Below are 20,943 nucleotides of genomic sequence, written 5' to 3'. Positions count from 1 at the left end.
GCTGCGACGGAATTGCGATGAGTGAGAAAGGAGTACATTCAACTCAAGTGCACACACTTTCGGAGACGTTTCGGAGAAGCCGGATTGGTAAAAATTAATCCAGCATGCCACTGCGCCATCTTTGACGGTAATGATCTTTCTCTAGGCATAAGTCAATCCGGTCGGTCGGTCAGTCGGTCGGTTGTAGCATTGAGCGCTTTTTCGTAGCTCCGATAATCATTATATTGATGTCATCGCTTCGCCTGCTATGTAGGCTTTCCGTCAACATTTAATTTACTTCCTTTCTCTCTTTCTTTCTTTCTTTCTTTCTTTCTTTCTTTCTTTCTTTCTTTCTTTCTTTCTTTCTTTCTTTCTTTCTTTCTTTCTTTCTTTCTTTCTTTCTTCCTTTCTTTCTTTCTCTCTTTCTTTCTTTCTTTCCTTAAAGACCCCGCACCGGACGATTGCGTATGGGGTGGGATAACAGCAATAGTTAGGTCAGTTTCCATTGTGTTGTAACGAACACGGGTGCTACAAAGTACAGCGGCTGTAACGTACTTCACCTTGTTAACCGCTCACAAAGGCGTCGTCGTTCATGCATAAGTGATGCACGTTCGCTTTCGTCGAGGTATGCCTGGCACTCGCTTCGGCGTTAGGCGAAGGGGCTGTGGCATTGTTCGTTCCTTAACCAAAGCGAGTGGCACGCAGCCATCAACATTGCCATCTTCTCGCGGGCTAATTCGAACAAGACATTATGTGTTCGCACCAAGCCTTAATGTTTCACAGTGCCTTTAAGGGCATGTCGCATAATTTCTTCACAGCTAACCGGAACGGGCGATGGTGTTCAGACGGCGGGTGTGACAAGGGCACTCTCGAATGACTGAATGAGCTCCTTGTGATATCATAAAGCTGCCTGGACGAGATAAGCTGATATTTATTACTACATAGGGACTGTGAGCATTAACATAAATTAGGAAGGTCCGCCGTGGCAAGCAGTGACGTAGCCAAAATTTTTTTTCGGGCCGGGGGTACACCCATTTGACCGTGAAGGGGGAAGGGATGACAGGGGGAAGAGGGGAGGGGGGCTGGGCGGCACACAGAAATTTTGGGAAGGGAGGAAAGCGGGGGGGGGGGGGGTCGTGATTGCTGTGTCACGCCCTGGCTACGACACTGGTGGCAAGCATGGCCGATTCGAGCTGCCCGCAAAACAGGGAGCATAGAAATCTGTGAACATATCGTGACTTTTGTGATCCTACATAATGGTGAGACGGTGATGTTCGGCTTCGTTTCCAGCAGGAGGTGTACCAGCCGTGACGTCATGACGCACAAGGTGGTGACGGAAGACGAAGAGGACACCGCGATGTTTTGGCACTCGCTCCGGATACCACGCTCTGTGCATATACGCCACTAATTCGTGAGTATTGCGGAACCTTCGTAGTAATTGCTACAATTTCACGTGATCGCTAAAATCGTATATCGCATTTGTCCGCTGCAGATGGTCTAACCAATTTTGTTTGCAGATCTGCGGTATGGGTTTTTGCTGCGTAGTCAAGGATATGTAAACTTTGTGACGCGATTTTCTTTAATAGTTACTTACTTTCGAAAATTTTCGTAAACAAACTGAGACGCCATAAATAAGAAATCTGCTTGCTCAATTCAGATTTTTTCCCTCCTAAATGCAAGAAATTTCATTAGAAACTCGTCAGCGGTTGCGTAATGATAGTATTTCTGCATTTAATTTCGCCTGTATTAGAATAAGGAAACCGGTGTTAAAGTTTTCTCGATAAATCGGGTGGGGTGACGGGGAGGGGGTGTTATTGTGTAGGTGTCCACCTAGTGAACATGTTCATTTCTTCTGCTGCTGAGGTTCTGATTGGCTGCGCTGGGGCGCGCGTCAGACGGAAACAGGCGCCCCAGCCAATCAGCACTTCAGCAGAAGAAATGAACATGTTCCCTAGGTGGGAACAACAACGACGACGACAACAACGACAACCAAGAAGTTGGCAATTTCTTTTACTTAGCTTGAGAAAATAGCGCTTCAACGATGCGAACTTTGTTTATTTCTCAAACGTCCTGTATTTAGAAAGCATGCTTAATTGTACAAAACGTTTTCGAAGTATTTTGCACATTACCAAATACTTTTAGAATATGATCATTTAGTACTCTACTGAGTAAAATTTGTTTCTTTAGTATTTAGTATCTTAGAAACCTGCTGAAATATATTGTGTAGGTCTAGGCCATTGGAACCACAGTATAGCTCGGGATTTGTCAATAGTGACAAACAAGAAAACATGCGCATGGCTCAGCAAGATTACGTTGGTTGGTCTCAGAATAGAAGTGTCCGTTTTTCGGTCCTCGCTACCAGACAGTCTCTCCGAAACGCAAGCGACTATTGTCTGTATGAGCATATATACGTATCACCCTGCGTTATGCATTATTGCGTGCACGTGCTCCTGCAGGTATGAATGTTTTTCGTCATTTATCGGTCGTCTCTCCGCCGTCGAACATGCCGTCGCCTTCAGGCAATCTTCGTCATATCATCATCATCAGCATCATCATCATCATCATCATCATCATCATCATCATCATCATCATCATCATCATCATCATACCCATTGTTATCACGCCGTTGTACTCGCGCTGTAGCGACCGTGCAGTCATGATAACGTCGATCTGTCCTTGTCAGTCCGGCATCGCCCCGCTGTCGCCGTCATTGCAACGTACTCGTTGTCATTGCATCGTTGTCATGCCGTCGTCGTCATATCATCGTCGTCGCATCTCACATCCGCACCGATATCTCATATCAACACAGTTCTGAAACGATCACTAATGACGTTCAAGAAGCAACGGAAGCCCGTCTGGTTAGGTTTAGGCACTGAATCGAAAAAAAAGTGGACCTTACGACGACCACGATGAAAGCAAAGGCATTAAAATAAATGACGAGACGTTTATCCGGAGTTGCCGTTGATGCAAACAGCCCTGCATACGGTGAACAGAGGTAATGGCAATAAACCAGTCATTTTTTGTGCTTGCTACCAGCGTCACGTGTTGGCGAATTACTCGAGCGTCATCGTGTTCGGGAACAAGGTCCTCTTGCGCGGGGCCGAAACGGCCTGTCTTTTCAAGAAAGCCTTTTGTTTTGGTTGACGTGGCGGACATCTTGTACCTTTCACTATGGTATTTATATTGTGGACCATCAATCTACCTATGGTAGTCCGGTCGGCTGCTTACATAGAGAGCCCCACCTTCGAGAGATTGTGGCGCTCTGACAACGTCACATAAAGCTTTGTTTCACCGGAAATATTCTCCGGTAACACAAGCGGCGCCAGTTTTTTCACGAAACCAGTTTTAAGCGTGTCGGCATACTCACTGACATGTCTTGATTCACAGTATGCTGTTCTCGAAGAGTAAACATCACATGTATGGTCGGAAGGGAGAAAAATGTCGAAATAAGGTTAAGCGTATGCGGATCTTTCCGCATGGAGTGCTGCTATACGAATACCGTTTTACGGTGGTCCGGGCGCTGCACCAATGCACGCACAAAGTCAATTCGAAGCCTGTCATTGTCTATCGCAATCGCGAACCGCTTCTTGCATGCGAAGCGCGGCCATTGTTCCTGCTGCCGCAGATAAGTGCACCACACGACAGCTACAAGCCCAAGCGCTTTGCAGGCCACGTTGCGGCTGTCTACCGCAGTATATAGTAGTCGTGGATCACGAGACCTCGTGCGCAGACCAAACCCCCGCTCGCGAGACCTCCCCCCCCCCTTCCCCCCGCGCCGGACTGTTGATGCCTAAACCTCCCTACCGCGCGCAATCTGTGAAGCCACACACACCGTTAGCCCCTGCGCAGTGAAGGATCGCGAGCTCTCGCACGCAAAACAAACAACGCTCCTTTCGCGAAGAAACAATTGCAGCGTCAGCAGTGTAGCAGTGCCGGCGGCCTCACGCCATTTCCTCGCGGAGGTTGCTAATACGCCGCGCGCGCAGCACGTTCGCGTTATAGAGAATTACGCGATGTCGCAACGGGACGCCACGGTCGCGAGGGCGCGTCGTGAGCGTTGGGTGAACGCGCGCTCGCTGAAAGTCTCTCTCGGATTGGGAGTTATTGAATGCCGTGCGTATGGCGTACACGCGGGGCCTGTACCTCGATCGCACGCGTGACGTCTCGCGCAACCGCTCGCACCAGCCGGCCTGCCGACGGTGCTGCGTTCAATGCGCGCGCGACCGATTGCGCCGTGCGAGTTGTGCACGCGAGAGCGGAAAAGCTCGCCGATATGCGTGCGTATACGCGCGCGTGTGGCCGCTATGCGCGGCGTCGCGCGAAGCGGTCGCGCGCGTTGCTGCAAGCGATCGACGAGGGTGCGCAACCATTTGTAGTGCGAGCGCGAGCCTGCGTAAGAATCGGCTGCGTATACACGTGTTCGCGTATAATATGCGTGCGGTCGCCGAGTCAATGGCAGGCGCTCTGTGTCGGCGTAGAGCGAGTTGCGCGCAGCGCTGGTTATATCAGGAGGAAAAGGAAGAGGAGACGGATCTTTAGTGATTTCTAGAGAGGTTATTAGGGCGTAAGCCTTTAGTGACTCATGAGTGTCCGTGCGCAGTCCGTGGTGGACGCAGGAAAGCGGTGATCACCGGCGAGGGGAGCAAGGAGAGGAGGCGTCGTGCCAGTAGCGCCGTACGAGTGGGCGCGTGGGAGAGCGCGGGCATGCGCATGGGGGTGCGCGCACATCGGCGACAAACCTTGTCTCCATATGGCTGTGATTGCATCCCATGCTCGTGGCCACGGCGGCGTCCGTTCGCAGAACAGTCCAGACAGCAGCAACAGAGGCAGCCATAGATAGGAATTCGCCTATCGCAGTTTAGCTCAGCGAAGTGCTCATAGATTTTTTTCTAGGGGCGGCATGCCTAAAACACGCTACTTGAGATGCGCATATACGACGCAAGATGAAAGTGATACGCGCAATGTCCGTCACGGGTACTCCGAATACACAAAACATGCATCGCTCGGCAAGCTAAAGCATTTCACTGAGACTAGCGCGTCTGAGGGAGTTTGAAAGTGTCCCCGTTGCGCAAGATGCACAGGCGTCGTTAGCCGGCCGTGTCGTACAGCTTAAAGGACGACAGCTTTGAGACGAACGTTCATCGCGGACAATTGGGCCCCCTCGTCTGCGCTTGCCGGCTGTCCACTTTAGAAAGTGATACGCATGCGCGGTGTGCACTGTTCGCGTCTTTTTCTCTTTCAAAGTTCGTGCAGCAGTAGCGCGCAAAGTTCGGGACCGGCAAAGGCGGGCGATTAGATCTCGAGTTTCGCTTGAAATGCGGGCAATCGTGTGTACACGCGTGCGCAATGAATGGCGGAGATGGCGGCGCGTCATTCATTACCGTGTGAGCAGGTGAGGCGCAAGGTGTATGCGCTTCGATATGGGCGATGGTCGACTGGCATCGCGGAGAGAATGTTGTCTGTAACGAACCTGGCGCTCCCTGAGCGTGAGAATGTGGGACACGCATACGTTGAGCCACGTAGTTTTCTGGTTTCGTACTTACCAACGCGTGTTCCCCCGCGCGTGCGCGTGTTTGTCGGACAGGTTGGGATGGCGGCGAAGTGGTTAGCTTTGTTTGTATGTGGTTTATATCTGTCTTCCCTGCGAACCGTATACTGTTCAATAACTCGGGAATTATAACAATGAGGAGAAATTAGCGGGCAGAGACAATGAGGCTGTTTTCGCGAGCGTATGTTAACCTTCACTCTAAGAAAAGTTTACACCCTATGAGTCGTATCTCGCCACGCAACGATAAACGTCATCTGTCTTGCCCGCATTTCCTATCTTTATCGCTGCGAGGCCGGTACTTCCCAGTAACGAACGGCATGCGCGTTATCAGCATGATATCGCATTGCCGGCAGGAAGGCCAGCGGACGCCGCGTTTTCAAGAAAGGAAACGCTAGCAAAGCAGATGACGATTATCGTTGCGTGGCAGATATACACCCCAAAGGGGGGTGTAAACTTTTTTAGAGAGTATACCGGTTATCCCGAGGAAATAGTTGGAGAGTCTCACCCTAATATGGGCGTTTGTTAACGCTGTTCTTTGTTGCCTTCGAAATATGAGGACAAATAAGCAGCCCGCGATGTGTTATTGCGACAGATTTTCGGGCATTCAATGGGGTGGGCGGACGCGTCCGGCAATCCACAAACGAGCTGTCTCGGAGAAAAAAAAAGAATTTCGTAGTGGAGGCCAAAGATGGGAGGCAGCATGGACTCAAATTTATTTGAATCGTCTTTAGGCAAGCAGTGGCGCGTGAGATCACGGACATGCTGCCCACTACCGCCACATAAAGAAATTAAAAAAAAAATGTGTTGTATTCAACTGTAGTTGGTGTCTACATAATGCGAAGCAGTCAATATTTGTATAGAGCCATTGTATGAATAATGTAATTGATGTGCAGCTAATAGTTATGTAGATATTATATGCTCTAGTGTTTACATGTATACTAAATCAGACAGAATCATTGTAACGACAAGATGTAAGAGCGAAAGCAATAAGCTCAAACCCAGTGGCATCCGTGCCTCCGTAACCAGTGCACATACCCAGTCAACCCTGTGCCACCTAACCCATAACATAACCCACACAACCCTGTCGCCGGGACCGGTCCACGAAAACAGCGAGACACCTGCGAGACCGTACCCGCCCACGGGAAAGTGACTGAACTCGGATAAGAATTCTTCGCATTAAAAATTCCAATTGGCAGCTCCGTTCGAAGGCGAAACATTGAAAGCGATAGCAAGTCTTAGCTTTGCGCTTGAGCTGCTCACAAGATGTTCTAACTGTACGCGGAGGTGACGTGGCGCGACGCAGCCAGGCATACCAACACGGAAAGCCAGAATTTCCCTACCGGACGCCTGAAATTTCCCTATTTCTGCAGATGTCTAAGCCGATATTTCCTTCGCTCGCCCAAATAATTACATAATACTATACATTCGCTGTTTTCTTCTTTACGTCCATTTTTACGATGTAGAAATATTATTGGTAGCCTTTACGCCGCGCGAAAATTTCGCAAAAGTTAGGTCAGCGGCCTAAAACCATGGCCAAAACAAATTGGCGAGGGGAAGTATTTACCGGGAGATTCAGACTGACAAACGGAACCCCATCTCCGGCTTAAATGTAGTGCACCTCATGAGAACACGATACTGCTTAAATAACGGCTTTTATTTTTGTAAATTTTTACAGCAAGTTGTTGTTCGAGTGCTCCTGTGTTGCCAGATGATCGCGCAACCAACCGCTAAACGGCTGGAGGGAATAACCCAAACGTAGCCAAAGCCGCTGATATTTGATGGTGTCTCAGAAAAAAAAAGGACATATGAATTACCTCTATTCCGCCGTCGTTGCTTAATGGTTATGTGCTAGGCTGCTGAGCACGAGGTAGCGGGATCGAATCCAGGCCACTGCGGTGGCATTTTGACGGGGGCGAAATGCGAAAAACACACGCGTACTTAGATTTAGGCGCCCGCTAAAGAACCCCAGTTGGCCCGAATTTCTTGAGCCCCTCACTACCACGTGCTTCATAATTAGATCGTGGTTTTGGCACGTAAAGCCCCATAATTTAACCAATGTAAAGTTACAGCTACATGCGGAGCCCAATATTTCTCTCAAACTAACAAGATTTCCCTCATTCCACCACAGACCTTAAAATTTACCTTAATCTGGGAAAATTTTCTCGAGTTGGCAGCCCTGGACACGCAGCACCAGAAACTTTGTCACAGCGCCCTGGTAGATACTATAGGCACCCGGCACAACGCTGGCAAGATTGGTAGCTTAGCTGCTTCGCACCTCGATCATGCCAGGAAATGAGACCGACGGAAAACGATAGGCGTTTATTCGACACCCTATGAAAGTATTATACAGATTTAGCCTGACTTTTGCAGTCTGTTCCACTCGGACCAATGTACGCACCACTAAGCGTTATTTGCGCACGCCTCCTCAGCAAGGCCGCTGAAATGCTGGCGCGCGCAATTATTGATGCCGGCAGCAAAAGTCAGAACTCTGCTCTGAATTTACTTTGATCTGAATTAAATGTGACTCTGCTCTGGCTTTGCTCTGCCCTGGCCGTACTGTGCCCTGGCCGTACTGTGCCCTGGCTTTACTCTGCCCTGGCTGTACTCTGCCCTGGCTTTACTCTGCCCTGGCTTTACTCTGCCCTGGCTTTAGTTTGCTCTGGCTTTAGTCTGCTCTGGCTTTAGTCTGCTCTGGCCTTGCTCTGCCCTGGATTTAGTCTGCTCTGGCTTTGCTCTGCCCTGGCCGTACTGTGCCCTGGCCGTACTGTGCCCTGGCTTTACTCTGCCCTGGCTGTACTCTGCCCTGGCTTTACTCTGCCCTGGCTTTACTCTGCCCTGGCTTTAGTTTGCTCTGGCGTTAGTCTGCTCTGGCTTTAGTCTGCTCTGGCTTTAGTCTGCTCTGGCCTTGCTCTGCCCTGGATTTAGTCTGCTCTGGCTTTGCTCTGCCCTGGCCGTACTGTGCCCTGGCCGTACTGTGCCCTGGCTTTACTGTGCCCTGGCTTTACTCTGCCCTGGCTTTACTCTGCCCTGGCTGTACTCTGCCCTGGCTTTACTCTGCCCTGGCTTTAGTTTGCTCTGGCTTTAGTCTGCTCTGGCTTTAGTCTGCTCTGGCTTTGCTCTGCCCTGGATTTAGTCTGCTCTGGCTTTGCTCTGCCCTGGCCGTACTGTGCCCTGGCCGTACTGTGCCCTGGCTTTACTCTGCTCTGGCTGTACTCTGCCCAGGCTTTACTCTGCCCTGGCTTTACTCTGCCCTGGCTTTACTCTGCCCTGGCTTTACTCTGCCCTGGCTTTACTCTGCCCTGGCTTTACTCTGCCCTGGCTTTACTCTGCCCTGGCTTTACTTTGCTCTGGCTTTAGTCTGCTCTGGCTTCGCTCTGCCCTGGATTTAGTCTGCTCGGGCTTTGCTCTGCCCTGGCCGCACTGTGCCCTGGCCGCACTGTGCCCTGGCTGTACTCTGCCCTGGCTTTACTCTGCCCTGGCTTTACTCTGCCCTGGCTTTACTCTGCCCTGGCTTTACTCTGCCCTGGCTTTACTCTGCCCTGGCTTTACTTTGCTCTGGCTTTACTTTGCTCTGGCTTTAGTCTGCTCTGGCTTTGCTCTGCCCTGGCCGTACTGTGCCCTGGCCGTACTGTGCCCTGGCCGTACTCTGCCCTGGCTTTACTCTGCCCTGGCTTTACTCTGCCCTGGCCGTACTGTGCCGTGGCTTTACTCTGCTCTGGCTTTGCCGTGCCCTGGCTTTGCTGTGCCCTGGCTTTGCTGTGCCCTGTCTTTACTCTGCCCTGGCTTTACTCTGCCCTGGCTGTACTCTGCCCTGGCTTTACTCTGCCCTGGCTTTACTCTGCCCTGGCTTTACTTTGCTCTGGCTTTAGTCTGCTCTGGCTTTGCTCTGCCCTGGCCGTACTGTGCCCTGGCCGTACTCTGCCCTGGCTTTACTCTGCCCTGGCTTTACTCTGCCCTGGCTTTACTTTGCTCTGGCTTTAGTCTGCTCTGGCTTTGCTCTGCCCTGGCCGTACTGTGCCCTGGCCGCACTGTGCCCTGGCCGTACTCTGCCCTGGCCGTACTCTGCCCTGGCTTTACTCTGCCCTGGCTTTAGTTTGCTCTGGCTTTAGTCTGATCTGGCTTTGCTCTGCCCTGGCCGTACTGTGCCCTGGCTTTACTCTGCTCTGGCTTTGCTGTGCCCTGGCTTTGCTGTGCCCTGTCTTTACTCTGCCCTGGCTTTACTCTGCCCTGGCTTTACTTTGCTCTGGCTTTACTTTGCTCTGGCTTTAGTCTGCTCTGGCTTTGCTCTGCCCTGGCTGTACGGTGCCCTGGCCGTACTGTGCCCTGGCCGTACTCTGCCCTGGCCGTACTCTGCCCTGGCTGTACTCTGCCCTGGCTTTACTCTGCCCTGGCTTTACTCTGCCCTGGCTTTACTTTGCTCTGGCTTTAGTCTGCTCTGGCTTTGCTCTGCCCTGGCCGTACTGTGCCCTGGCTTTGCCGTGCCCTGGCTTTGCCGTGCCCTGGTTTTGCTGTGCCCTGGCTTTGCTGTGCCCTGTCTTTACTCTGCCCTGTCTTTACTCTGCCCTGGCTTTACTCTGCCCTGGCTTTACTCTGCCCTGGCTTTACTCTGCCCTGGCTTTACTTTGCTCTGGCTTTAGTCTGCTCTGGCTTTAGTCTGCTCTGGCTTTGCTCTGCCCTGGCCGTACTGTGCCCTGGCCGTACTGTGCCCTGGCCGTACTCTGCCCTGGCTTTACTCTGCCCTGGCTTTAGTTTGCTCTGGCTTTAGTCTGATCTGGCTTTAGTCTGATCTGGCTTTGCTCTGCCCTGGCCGTACTGTGCCCTGGCTTTACTCTGCTCTGGCTTTGCCGTGCCCTGGCTTTGCTGTGCCCTGGCTTTGCTGTGCCCTGGCTTTGCTGTGCCCTGTCTTTACTCTGCCCTGGCTTTACTCTGCCCTGGCCTTACTCTGCCCTGGCTGCACTCTGCCCTGGCTTTACTCTGCCCTGGCTTTACTCTGCCCTGGCTTTACTTTGCTCTGGCTTTAGTCTGCTCTGGCTTTGCTCTGCCCTGGCCGTACTGTGCCCTCGCCGTACTGTGCCCTGGCCGTACTCTGCCCTGGCTTTACTCTGCCCTGGCTTTACTTTGCTCTGGCTTTACTTTGCTCTGGCTTTACTTTGCTCTGGCTTTACTTTGCTCTGGCTTTAGTCTGCTCTGGCTTTGCTCTGCCCTGGCCGTACTGTGCCCTGGCCGCACTGTGCCCTGGCCGTACTCTGCCCTGGCTTTACTCTGCCCTGGCTTTAGTTTGCTCTGGCTTTAGTCTGATCTGGCTTTGCTCTGCCCTGGCCGTACTGTGCCCTGGCTTTACTCTGCTCTGGCTTTGCCGTGCCCTGGCTTTGCCGTGCCCTGGCTTTACTCTGCCCTGGCTTTACTGTGTCCTAGTTTTACTCTGACATGGCTTTGTACGAACTGAACGAGCAGAGCGCTGCGGCGCGCTCACTTGGCTTCGTTGTTTTTTTGCAGCTAAACGCACAGCGCTCGGCCAGCGCATGCGCCTTGCAGCTACCACCACAGAACGCCGACGGTGTTAATGTTTCCACATATCAGAATAAAAATGGCACAGATTAAAAAAAAGCCAAGGTTAACAGTGCCAATTTTTGAGAAGTTACTTCACAAAAAGTTTTCGAAGAGGCCAACAGCGATGAACAGAAGCGCAAACGTTTTCAACCGCTTGTTCTTGCCTGTACTATGTCGGCTTAGTTACAAACATTACAAACATACCGTTGATCATAACGCATCACGGTGTGACGCTTGTCGAAGTACCGCTGTTTGGTTTTAACGCAGCGGGGGCAACGCATTATACGCCGACGATTGCTCAAAACACGTCCACGTACGTCGAGGTAAGGCTTTAGCTATAGAGGAAATGAATTGACGGCACCATTGCATAGCTTTCAAACGTAACATGGTCACTCTAAGCTGCGATAACGCTACAAACAAGCACGGAATTAGCTGCGCTATTCGCGATATATATATAAGATGAAATCCTCTCAGCTAATCCACTTCACATAAGTATGACACAATGCGCGCATTAGATACCTCGGAATATTGCAGCAATGAACCATTAATTATTAGCTCTTTTCTTCGAAAACGTACGCCTTTTAATCTAATTACGCAAACGCAAGGTACCGAGAGCTGCGCATTGGCTTCTCGTGCCAAAATGTTGCAAGGTCTGTTGAGAGTTCACTGCTCAACACCTGCACGCTGGCCAGTACTTATTGGCATCAGATCTGTACAATTCAACATAGAAAAAATATTATTGCGGGATTAATCACCCACACACTCGAGGCACGTTCTTACCGTCAGCACCGGTGCCGCCGTGCTGTCCTTATATCGACGGCGCATGCGCGGCCGAAATGTGAAGGTTTAGAATACTTTCAGTAGCATATTCTAGGCGAGGAGGTTTAAAATTCTTTCATCGTGTCCTTGATTCTCGGCACTATTGCAATGGCATCCTGTGTCGGAGCTCCGAAGCGGTCACGTGACTTGAGCGTCGGTTAGGACTAGGACGCGCAACCGACGACGGCGTCGTCGGTAGAGCTGGTCACGGCATAAGGTTATATATATATATATATATATATATATATATATATATATATATATATATATATATATATATATATATAATGAACTCGAATTAGCCACGGAAGAAACTGGTACATAAGAAGCACGGGGCAGAAACCTGGAGGCTTACGAAAGTAGTTCTACTCAAATTGAGGACGACGCAACGAGCTATGGAAAGAAGAATGATAGGTGTGACGTTAAGGGATAAGAAAAAGAGCAGATTGTGTGAGAGAACAAACGCGAGTTAATGACATCTTAGTTGAAATCAAGAAAAAGAAATGGGCATGGGCAGGGCATGTAATGAGGAGGGAAAATAACCGATGGTCGTTAAGGGTTGTGGACTGGATTCCAAGGAAAGGGAAGCGTAGCAGGGGGCGGCAGGAAGTTAGGTGGGAGGATGAAATTAAGAAGTTTGCAGGGAGAACATGGCCACAATTAGTACATGACCGGGGTAGTTAGAGAAGTATGGGAGAGGCCTTTGCCCTGCAGTGGGCGTACCAAGGCTGATGATGATGATGATGGTATAATATATGATAGATAGAAAATCTTACACCGTGGAGCCGGTTCGCCATAATTCAGCCCGCTCACTCATTTGCACGTGCCAACTGTTGTGATTTGAGTTCGCTTGGCTTCTGCGTAGATCCTGCAAAACGTTTTGTGTGCTTCGAGAGTTTTTTCAGTGTTGAAGTAGGGTCATCGGACTCTGAGGGCAGCTGACAGTCGCGGAAGCAAGCGACGAACCCTCGGAGGAATAAGCGGGCGCCATTATGCCCTTGACGAAATGCGTGAAACATGCGACGGTCTCGCATATACGAATGATCGGAAAGGCAAATACACAACAGAATCTTAACTCCATTTAACTCCATCGTAACTCCATTTTAAGGCAGGTAAATAGAAAAAACAACAACACGGAGAGTGAGAAGAATGAGGACACACAGAGCGCTACCTCGTGGCCAGCCAGTCTGCCCTACGTACATTTGACCGCATGGAAGGAATAGAGTACATTGCCTCTGGCACACACTACACAAATTTGGCGGTGTCTTTAACCAAGCAAGCCTCGCTTGCTTCATTGCCTTTCTCAATTCAATTGTGAACTGTTGTGCATGCCCTGATTACTTTATTCTTTGCTGGAAATACATGTGCCTACCAGTGCACAAGTGAATTAAGGCACCCGCGTAGTGGAGGCTTGCTTAGTTAAGAATACCCCAAATTTGGCTCGTATCCGCCAGGGTTACTGTATTCTTTTCTCTTGATCACGTTTATACTTGGTGAATTCTTCATGGGGCAAGCAGACTGGCCGGTGCCTCAACATGCGCCTAGAAGAGCACCATAATTCACTCAAGGGAGCAGTGTGCTCGTCCGACTTGACCACGCATTGTCACGCGATGTGCGCCGGATTTAGATAGTTCATCTGTTTTGTTCACCTACGGTGACTGATTGATGCAACAAAATCAGTGGGGAATGCGACATCCAAAACTGCGACGTGAGACAGCCAACGCTCATTATGGTTGCATAACAAGGAGGAACACTCTAATCACATGGAATAGCGACCGCCATGCTTATTCATTCAATTTTTGTTCGTGCAAGTATTCTTTATCACGCTTTTATGCACTTGTTCTGCAACTTGCGCCCTCCCACTGAAACAAGCGCTCTGGTGTAAACGACAAAGAAACACATGACATGGTCTGGTGTATTTCTCTATTGGGATATATGCCCTGATACAGGAGGACTGCACAGGTATGACACATGTAGACTTGAAATGCGCGAGAACTATGCCGGTAGCCGATGCAAATATTCTATAACGACTAACGCTTGGATGTCTCGAGGTTGCATTGGGTTGCCGGCACACAAGCACAACTATGCTCATTTCTGCGCTAAGTAATAAGAGAGTGAGATTTTCCAGTTCACGCTAGCAATCCAAAGACACTGCCGCCTTTGTCGAGTGGAAACCAATACAGACGATTTAGTTCACAGCGTGTACATACGCCACAGCTGATCCACGTTGCACGTTTGTACAGCCAAGAGCAATTACTGCGTGCTGTAGTTACTGCCGCACCCGGAGGCCACACAATGGTACTTTGTGTGAACCGACATCACAATGTTTTTTTCGCGCAACTAGCTAGAACATCTCCAAATCATTCTGCAGCAAGTGGTACAGTGTCTATTTCTGTGACTGATTGCCAAGTTTTCTAAATTTTCTATCCTTTCTACCATGCAGGGTGCATGTGTACTCACTTCAAGACGACCATCCTCCACCTCAAAAACAGCCTCTCTTCAATGGTACGTAGAGAGATTAAATGAAAGGAAAATATCACATACATAACCAGACGGACACTACGTTTTCCTTTCGTTTAGCGTCCTCCCGCACTCAAGGAAGTGTGGATATGCTTAATAAATATTCTGTCTGATGGGCAGCATACTTGCGGACCAACGTGCATGGTGTAAATAGTGGTGCGCCTGTGGCATATATATATATATATATATATATATATATATATATATATATATATATATATATATATATATATATCATCAGCCTGGTTACGCCCACTGCAGGGCAAAGACCCCTCCCATACTTCTCCAACTACCCCGGTCATGTACTAATTGTGACCATGTTGTCCCTGCAGACTTCTTAATCTCATCCGCCCACCTCATTTTCTGCCGCCCCCTGCTACGCTTCCCTTCCCTTGGAATCCAGTCCGTAACCATTAATGCCCGTAGGTTATCTTCCCTCCTCATTACAAGTTCTGCCCATGCCCATTTCTTTTTCTTGATTTCAACTGAGATGTCATTAACTCGAGTTTGTTCCCTCACTCAATCTGCTCTTTTCTTATCCCTTAACGTTACACCTATCATTCTTCTTTCCATAGCTCGTTGCGTCGTCCTCAATTTAAGTAGAACCCTTTTCGTAAGCCTCCAGGTTTCTGCCCCGTACATGAGTGCTGGTAAGACACAGCTGTTATACACTTCTGTCTTGAGGGATAATGGCAACTTGCTGTTCATGATCTGAGAATGCCTGCCAAACGCACCCCAGCCCATTCTTATTCTTATGATTATTTCAGTCTCATCATCCGGATCCGAGGTCACTGCCTGCCCTAAGAAGATGTATTCCCTTACGACTTCCAGTGCCTCGCTGCCTATCGTAAACTGCTGTTCTCTTCCGAGACTGTTAAACATTACTTTAGTTTCCTGCAGATTAATGTTTAGACCCACCCTTCTGCTATGCCTCTCCAGGTCAGTGAGCATACATTGCCGTTGGTCCCCTGAGTTACTAAGCAAGGCAATATCATCAGCGAATCGCAAGTTACTAAGGTATTGTCCATTAACTCTTATCCACAATTCTTCCCAATCCAGGTCTCTGATTACCTCCTGTAAACACGCTGTGAATAGCATTGGAGAGATCATATAGCCCTGCCTGACGCCTTTCTTTATTGGGATTTTGTTTCTTTGTTTATGGAGGACTACGGTGGCTGTAGAACCGCTATAGATATAGATTTTTACACACGCTCGTCTGCACCCTGATACCGTATTGCCTCTATGACTTCTGAGGTTTCGACTGAATCAAACGCGTACTCGTAATCTGCACGCAATATTATATATATATATATATATATATATATATATATATATATATATATATATATATACACGAGAGAGAGAGAGAAATAGAAGATAGGAAAGGCAGGGAGGTTAACCAATGCACACCAGCAATCTTATATGCATAAGCTCATTAGAGGTGCCTTCGGAAGACGTTTCATGCTCACGAGAAAAATACCCATCAAGTATTCATCAGAATGACGATGGCAAATATGTTTTAGGACGACATTAGGAATACATTAGAAAATTCCAAAGAAGCACATTAGAAAGTCAAAGGGCTGTAATGTCAAAACTCGTGAGACTTTCGTGTGGGACTCATCTCATGTTTTCTTTGCGTAGTTTCTCAGAAACCTAATGCACTAAGCTTCTTAGAAACTGCGCTAAGTATAGACCAGGATCTGGAGCCCTTGTATATGCGGCAGCCGTCTGTTGTCGGTGACTACGGGAACAAGCGAACGAATGGCCGTTGCAGCGCTTAGCAAATTCTTGCAGCCCGCTTGCGGCCATTGTACGCTCGCCGTGAGTTATTACGTCATCAGACCCGCAGTCCACGATTGGCTGTGGAGACAGATATTGGCTGGGGTTGAGATTACATATGTTTGCTCTGAACGTGGTTGCGAGAGTAAGCTGAAATATATGGTCCATACCTAGCGTAGCTTTCAAGATGTCTTGCCAACTGGCCTCGTTCTTCGTTTTTTCTATAAGGGAGCACTACTAAGCGTTTCTTATCCCTCTATCCGTGACGGCCGATGTCTCCGTATTTCAGTCGCATGACGCGAAAGTTGCAAGCTTTGCGCGATTAGCCATCTCTCGAGAGGCGAGCACAGGACTATCAGACGAGCACCGGCTAGATGAAGGGGGGGGGGGGGGGGGGGCTTGCGTAAAGCAAATATTGCAATAGGTCGCTGCTTCTAACGGTTGCATTGCGTACTCGAGATGGGTAATACGCGCACTGCACTCAACTACGCGCAACGCCACGAGTGGGTTAACCGCGTCGAAGGTTCGAAATGCGCCGAGCCATCGCGGGGACCGTTACCTCGTCAGCCGCATTTCGCTTGGCCGGGTTGCATACGTGTACACGTGTTGAAACGCGGAGAACGTGCAAGCGCTTTGAAAATATGCATGCGTGCGCCTGTGGCCTCTTTCTCGAACGTGGCAAAAGAACGACAGACAGAGATGCCCCGAACGGAAGAACAATAAGTACGGCTTATGGCTGACACCGCGAGAAGATTGACGACATCTAATGGCAACTGGGAGTGAGGAGTGTCCGTGTTTACCTACAAACCGAAGCGTTAAACCGTGCAGTGTGGCCGAAAGGTGCGCTGCCCTGTAATAACGGGTTGCGGCCGTCCCCGATAGATCGTAAAACAGCGCCCCGACGAGGTCTCGGCAGTGCTGGGAGGATACTCGCTGGTGCTGTTATCTGCATTCTCTGTACTTTCGTTCTATTTTTTATTAGTTTTTACTTTTTCAGCGGGGATTAGCGGTGGCTGCCTGTGTGAACGGTACACGTGTGTGACCGTTGACTGCTCGGTTTCTCTACTGGCAGCTTCTCCGCGCCCTGAGTGCTTATTCCTTCGGTGCAGGCATCGGGCAGGGGCTCGTCGATGACCGTTAGTGAAGCGGCACCCCTGGACACTTACTAGGGAATTTCAGAGTACATACGGACGGACGGACGAATGGACATTTGAATGATTAGGTAGTTAGCTACAGAAAGCTATTTTTAATTATTGCACAGCTTGGCCTGCGGTGTAAAATTGGTGGTGCAACTTATACAGTGCACGTACACGGATATTTGGTAAAAGGTTGGTAGAAGGATCGATAGATAAGTGGATGAATGGTTCTTCAATAGGGAGCCAGACAGGTAGATTGCATGACGAATATAGAGGTTGGTAGGTAGCTGAATGGATGGATGGACTTAAAGATACGTGGATATGATATATAGGAATGTGAGTGCACGAAAAAAAAACTAATTTTAGGAAAATACTGTATTTTTTCTCGTTTATTTTCAGAAACAAAAACAGAAAGATCAACGAAGGGTCCAAACTACAGAATAAAGCGGAGTATATTGGTGTAAATTAGGGTAAAGTTTTATTAGTGTCACTTTGTGAGTATTAACATTTTGGCCGCATGTTGTTTCATTCAGTTTTTGTAAAAAAAGATATTATGATGGTAGTGTGCTGCATTTTTATCATTTGCTTCACGAAAAGGCAATTTAGGGTGGCGTCCCCTATGGTGAGATACAGGATGCGCCTTTGTGACCCAAACTTTTCGTGTCAGTACTTCCTTATTCCTTGAGAGAGAGAGAGAGACTGGTGATTAGAAAAACAGATGTTTGCTGGCGCGTATACAACCGCTGACATGCTACTCTCTATAGGGATGGGGAATGGGATTAAAAGATTCCAGAGGAGAGTGGGAAAAAAAAGTAAATAACTTTAACCTAAGTGCGTGACCCGATAGGTTGTTGGTTCCGTGCGGCGTTTTGGAGCTTGCGTGTTCTGGCATCAAAGTGGGCGCCATCATGTAGCAGTTCCGTCCGAGTTCGCACAGTAATGGTACAAACTAAAGCGTCCCCCCACCCATTTGTAGTTTTAGAAATTATTCTACCATTACATGTTCTAGGCAAAGGAATAGCTTGGTTAGGCTTTCTGTCTTGTTCGGACAGGGAAATCCTCCACATGAGCTTCTTCTTTTCATTGGTTCTCAGTCTCGACGTAAAACAAGCCGCCAAGATGGGGGGCTGTCTGGCTGATCAACTTGAACTGACCCACTCCTGTCTAGCGCAACGTTTTGAAAGTCTTTTGTTGTAGCGCAAGCTGAACAAGGACAACAGAAAGGCACATCTGACACACACAGCGCTAATTTCAACAACAGATTTATTTCCCGTCCTCGTCGCTATGTATACACCCTCGAACCGTCATACAGCACGTGTAAAATTTCGGTAAAAATGAACAAAAATATAAAATGGGAATGATACGTAAGCAGTTTCTTGACTCGTATCTTCACAGACATGCACACGTTCAGCGAGAACAAAGATAATTGAGCTCTTTTGAGGATAATGAAATGGAAGGTTTACTGACGCATGCGTCGCCGAATGTTGATACGTGTCTGGCTTATGTTACCAAGCGCGTCATCCCACACCTGCTTCTACTCATGATGACTGTTTCTCTAAATCTAGGTTTGCATTTGTATCTCTGGCAATGGATGGCGAGAAAGCCGTCAGCGGCCAAGTTGTTTACTTTGGTATTGTGTTCTCGTAGCCTGTCATCTATGCATCTGTCTGTTTGACCAATGTAGCATCGTCCACACCCGACAGGAATGCGGTATACTACACCCGCGATGCAATCAATGAATTTGTCGCGTGCTGTATGACGGTTCTAGGGTGTATGCATAGCGATGAGAACGGGAGATAAATCTATTGTTGAAAGTTAGCGCCGTGTATGTGTCAGATGTGCCTTTCTGTTGTCCCTGTTCAGCTTGCGCTACAACAAAATAAGACATGCCTTACCAACAAGCCCCTGTATCTATCCTCATCGACTTTTGAAGGTGTTCCTTGTGACAAATAATTTAATGCACTGGATTTGACGTCACGCGGACAATTTTTCTTTGAGCGGAACACTAAAAGAGAAAGAATAAATTAAGCAGTATTAATATATTACGCTTCGAAAATCGCAAAAAGCTCCCTGTGCCGTGAGCAGAAATCTTGGTAACACAGAAAACACCCAAAAACGAAACCGCGGTGGCGGCCCTGCCGTGAGGTAGCCGGCACCGGTCCGTCAACACGTCATGACTTTTGACAGCGTTTGCATTGACCTAGATTACAGCGACAGCAACTTATGTGGACACCCCAAGCGCGTTTCTGCCGTCGCCGTGAGGTTCCGCATAAAGTCTAAGGGCGATAAAGTCGTCGCCGCGCACCGTATGCTGTATGTACGAGTGAAAGCATGTGAGCATAAGCCGGCGATCGCGGCTCAATCTCTCGCACTGATAATAGAATATGCGCAGCAGTCATCGCTGTTAGACAAACATTCAAAACACTACCGTCAATCTCCGATGGAATAAAACAGATGGGAGCATTAGTTATATAGGGGGGTGCCCAAACTAACGTGAGCCAAGCTGTTCGAAGAATAAAAATATTTATAAAGACAGGGTGTGAGATAAAATTACGAAACCTACAGCATCATTCGATCTTCAGAGACATGATGTTCGATCACCGTAGGGTTTGTACATGTATCTTGCACTGTTCTTTTATAGCGTAAGCTGTTATGAACTCATTCCATTAGCCGTTTCGGTTGGCGATGTTGTCCGCCGCCGCAGCTGTCCGTCGCCGCTCTCGCCGGTAATGAGAAAGTAAAAAAAAACCAGTGCCCGCCGGCATGAAACCCGGGCCCACTGCCCGAGAGTCAGCTGCTCTACTACTGAGCCACGTTCTTTTTCCTCTAAACACGATATCTATTACAATGAATGAAATGATGCAGGTACAGGAAGTATTCACAATGATGTGAGCGCCCAGGTGGTCATGAGGAATCAGTCAATGAACAGTACATACAACGAAAACGTCACAAAGTAACATCTTCAATCACAACAAAAATCTTGAAAGAAGAAGGTAAGCACCTAATCGAAGGTCTGTTCCAATACCGCTGACACTCTTCTTGGTCGTAAATGCCCTTTAAAGGGCCCCTGATCAGGCAGCATAGTAAATTTCTGTTTTATGCTAGAAGTTGTTGCGTCTCCTCTAGGGAGCGTTTTGCCGCGAGAATTTATCAAATCGGCTCCATTAACAGCCGATATAGAAACATTTCAGTGCCGCGAACCCATAATTTCAGGTGGCGATGGGCCACTGCCAGGAGAGACACTCTCTCCACTCGACCCGTTTAACCTCCGCAAGCGAAATTCCTTCCCCGGGTCTATCTCCCCTACCTGAGCTTGAAGATTGCGTGACGCATACGTCACCGGCTCCACCTTCATTCATTTTCTTTCCTCTTTGTTCTCTTTTTCTTTTCTTTTTTTTTTGCTACGCTTCGCACTTCCGCTGATAGTGTCGCATGCGAGCTGCTGCGTTTGTCTCGTTTCGCGCAGCACTCGACTTTTTTTTTTGCTCGCTGTGCACGAGAACACGTGACTAGCGATAGAAGTCAATACTACGCGAGTACTGAGGCAGACACAAGTGGTTCATAGAGCATGATCACGCGTTGGAACGCGGTACAAAATGACGTACTTTCATC

At 48.7% G+C, this 20,943-nt stretch overlaps 1 long non-coding RNA gene across 1 annotated transcript in view; it reads left to right on the top strand.

Annotated features, from left to right (window-relative positions):
* Window positions 1–18,390, top strand: part of LOC142557394 (uncharacterized) — a 64,154-nt gene extending 45,764 nt beyond the window's left edge. The window contains exons 2-4 of the long non-coding RNA XR_012822766.1: window positions 1,270–1,390; window positions 14,340–14,401; window positions 17,731–18,390. This is a non-coding gene — a long non-coding RNA (uncharacterized LOC142557394). The remainder of the gene's footprint in view (window positions 1–1,269; window positions 1,391–14,339; window positions 14,402–17,730) is intronic.
* Window positions 18,391–20,943: the final 2,553 nt, after the last annotated feature.

Source organism: Dermacentor variabilis, chromosome 9, assembly GCF_050947875.1.
Source record: "Dermacentor variabilis isolate Ectoservices chromosome 9, ASM5094787v1, whole genome shotgun sequence".
Classification (NCBI taxonomy): Eukaryota; Metazoa; Arthropoda; class Arachnida; order Ixodida; family Ixodidae; genus Dermacentor; species Dermacentor variabilis.
This window is presented reverse-complemented; position numbering and strand designations above follow the sequence as displayed.